The 2,500-nt window shown below is 51.8% G+C and overlaps 7 non-coding genes and 5 pseudogenes across 7 annotated transcripts in view; all 12 read left to right on the top strand.

The window, feature by feature from the left end:
- Positions 1–36, top strand: part of LOC131098493 (5S ribosomal RNA) — a 119-nt gene extending 83 nt beyond the window's left edge. The window contains exon 1 of the ribosomal RNA XR_009117364.1: positions 1–36. This exon is cut by the window's left edge and continues 83 nt beyond it. This is a non-coding gene — a ribosomal RNA (5S ribosomal RNA).
- Positions 37–148: 112 nt separating this feature from the next.
- Positions 149–257, top strand: LOC131100510 (5S ribosomal RNA; annotated as a pseudogene).
- A 112-nt stretch (positions 258–369) lies between these two features.
- Positions 370–488, top strand: LOC131099343 (5S ribosomal RNA). Its single transcript, XR_009118177.1, has one exon. It is a non-coding gene; the product is annotated as a 5S ribosomal RNA (ribosomal RNA).
- Positions 489–600: 112 nt separating this feature from the next.
- LOC131097471 (5S ribosomal RNA) lies at positions 601–719 on the top strand. Its single transcript, XR_009116374.1, has one exon. It is a non-coding gene; the product is annotated as a 5S ribosomal RNA (ribosomal RNA).
- Positions 720–831: 112 nt separating this feature from the next.
- On the top strand, positions 832–940 carry LOC131141513 (5S ribosomal RNA; annotated as a pseudogene).
- A 112-nt stretch (positions 941–1,052) lies between these two features.
- LOC131142048 (5S ribosomal RNA) lies at positions 1,053–1,161 on the top strand (annotated as a pseudogene).
- A 112-nt stretch (positions 1,162–1,273) lies between these two features.
- On the top strand, positions 1,274–1,392 carry LOC131098883 (5S ribosomal RNA). Its single transcript, XR_009117729.1, has one exon. It is a non-coding gene; the product is annotated as a 5S ribosomal RNA (ribosomal RNA).
- A 112-nt stretch (positions 1,393–1,504) lies between these two features.
- Positions 1,505–1,623, top strand: LOC131099757 (5S ribosomal RNA). The gene has a single exon (XR_009118534.1). It is a non-coding gene; the product is annotated as a 5S ribosomal RNA (ribosomal RNA).
- Positions 1,624–1,735: 112 nt separating this feature from the next.
- Positions 1,736–1,844, top strand: LOC131100509 (5S ribosomal RNA; annotated as a pseudogene).
- A 112-nt stretch (positions 1,845–1,956) lies between these two features.
- LOC131099342 (5S ribosomal RNA) lies at positions 1,957–2,075 on the top strand. The gene has a single exon (XR_009118176.1). It is a non-coding gene; the product is annotated as a 5S ribosomal RNA (ribosomal RNA).
- Positions 2,076–2,187: 112 nt separating this feature from the next.
- On the top strand, positions 2,188–2,296 carry LOC131141704 (5S ribosomal RNA; annotated as a pseudogene).
- A 112-nt stretch (positions 2,297–2,408) lies between these two features.
- The window catches only part of LOC131097208 (5S ribosomal RNA), a 119-nt gene continuing 27 nt past the window's right edge, over positions 2,409–2,500 (top strand). Inside the window, exon 1 of the ribosomal RNA XR_009116120.1 lies at positions 2,409–2,500. This exon is cut by the window's right edge and continues 27 nt beyond it. This is a non-coding gene — a ribosomal RNA (5S ribosomal RNA).

Below are 2,500 nucleotides of genomic sequence, written 5' to 3'. Positions count from 1 at the left end.
TGGGCGACCGCCTGGGAATACCAGGTGCTGTAAGCTTTTTATGGTTTCTGCTCTTGCCTGACAGCAGAGGGCGCTGTTTGACACTTTTTGCTGGAGTCTAATTTGGCCTGCGTCACCTTCAAATAGGATCTTTTCAGTTCACCTGGCAGCTTACGGCCATACTACCCTGAAAACGCCCGATCTCGGAAGCTAAGCAGGGGCGGGCCTGGTTAGTACTTGGATGGGAGACCGCCTGGGAATACCAGGTGCTGTAAGCTTTTTATGGTTTCTGCTCTTGCCTGACAGCAAAGGGCGCTGTTTGACACTTTTTGCCAGAGTCTAGTTTGGCCTGCGTTGCCTTCAAATAGGATCTTTTCAGTTGATCTGGCAGCTTACGGCCATACTATCCTGAAAAAGCCCGATCTCGTCCGATCTCGGAAGCTAAGCAGGGGCGGGCCTGGTTAGTACTTGGATGGGAGACCGCCTGGAAATACCAGGTGCTGTAAGCTTTATATGGTTTCTGCTCTTGCCTGACAGCAGAGGGCGCTGTTTGACACTTTTTGCTGGAGTCTAGTTTGGCCTGCGTCACCTTCAAATAGGATCTTTTCAGTTGACCTGGCAGCTTACGGCCATACTACCCTTAAAACGCCTGATCTCGTCTGATCTCGGAAGCTAAGCAGGGGCGGGCCTGGTTAGTACTTGGATGGGAGACCGCCTGGGAATACCAGGTGCTGTAAGCTTTTTATGGTTTCTGCTCTTGCCTGACAGCAGAGGGCGCTGTTTGACACTTTTTGCTGGAGTCTAGTTTGGCCTGCGTCACCTTCAAATAGGATCTTTTCAGTTCACCTGGCAGCTTACGGCCATACTACCCTGAAATCGCCCGATCTCGGAAGCTAAGCAGGGGCGGGCCTGGTTAGTATTTGGATGGGAGACCGCCTGGGAATACCAGGTGCTGTAAGCTTTTTATGGTTTCTGCTCTCGCCTGACAGCAAAGGGCGCTGTTTGACACTTTTTGCCAGAGTCTAGTTTGGCCTGCGTTGCCTTCAAATAGGATCTTTTCAGTTGATCTTGCAGCTTACGGCCAAACTACCCTGAAAACGCCCGATCTCGGACGCTAAGCAGGGGCGGGCCTGGTTAGTACTTGGATGGGAGACCGTCTGGGAATACCAGGTGCTGTAAGCTTTTTATGGTTTCTGTTCTTGCCTGACAGCAAAGGGCGCTGTTTGACACTTTTTGCCAGCGTCTAGTTTGGCCTGCGTCACCTTCAAATAGGATCTTTTCAGTTGACCTGGCAGCTTACGGCCATACTACACTGAAAACGCCCGATCTCGTCAGATCTCGGAAGCTAAGCAGGGGCGGGCCTGGTTAGTACTTGGATGGGAGACCGCCTGGGAATACCAGGTGCTGAAAGCTTTTTATGGTTTCTGCTCTTGCCTGACAGCAGAGGGCGCTGTTTGACACTTTTTGCTGGAGTCTAGTTTGGCCTGCGTCACCTTCAAATAGGATCTTTTCAGTTGACCTGGCAGCTTACGGACATGCTACCCTTAAAACGCCTGATCTCGTCCGATCTCAGAAGCTAAGCAGGGGCTGGCCTGGTTAGTACTTGGATGGGAGACCGCCTGGGAATACCAGGTGCTGTAAGCTTTTTATGGTTTCTGCTCTTGCCTGACAGCAGAGGGCGCTGTTTGACACTTTTTGCTGGAGTCTAGTTTGGCCTGCGTCACCTTCAAATAGGATCTTTTCAGTTCACCTGGCAGCTTACGGCCATACTACCCTGAAAACGCCCGATCTCGGAAGCTAAGCAGGGGCGGGCCTGGTTAGTACTTGGATGGGAGACCGCCTGGGAATACCAGGTGCTGTAAGCTTTTTATGGTTTCTGCTCTTGCCTGACAGCAAAGGGCGCTGTTTGACACTTTTTGCCAGAGTCTAGTTTGGCCTGCGTCGCCTTCAAATAGGATCTTTTCAGTTGATCTGGCAGCTTACGGCCATACTATCCTGAAAAAGCCCGATCTCGTCCGATCTCGGAAGCTAAGCAGGGGCGGGCCTGGTTAGTACTTGGATGGGAGACCGCCTGGAAATACCAGGTGCTGTAAGCTTTATATGGTTTCTGCTCTTGCCTGACAGCAGAGGGCGCTGTTTGACACTTTTTGCTGGAGTCTAGTTTGGCCTGCGTCACCTTCAAATAGGATCTTTTCAGTTGATCTGGCAGCTTACGGCCATACTACCCTGAAAACGCCCGATCTCGGACGCTAAGCAGGGGCGGGCCTGGTTAGTACTTGGATGGGAGACCGCCTGGGAATACCAGGAGCTGTAAGCTTTTTATGGTTTCTGCTCTTGCCTGACAGCAAAGGGCGCTGTTTGACACTTTTTGCCAGAGTCTAGTTTGGCCTGCGTCACCTTCAAATAGGATCTTTTCAGTTGACCTGGCAGCTTACGGCCATACTACCCTGAAAACGCCCGATCTCGTCAGATCTCGGAAGCTAAGCAGGGGCGGGCCTGGTTAGTACTTGGATGGGAGACC

The sequence above is a fragment of the Doryrhamphus excisus genome, chromosome 13 (assembly GCF_030265055.1).
Source record: "Doryrhamphus excisus isolate RoL2022-K1 chromosome 13, RoL_Dexc_1.0, whole genome shotgun sequence".
Taxonomy (NCBI): domain Eukaryota; kingdom Metazoa; phylum Chordata; class Actinopteri; order Syngnathiformes; family Syngnathidae; genus Doryrhamphus; species Doryrhamphus excisus.
This window is presented reverse-complemented; position numbering and strand designations above follow the sequence as displayed.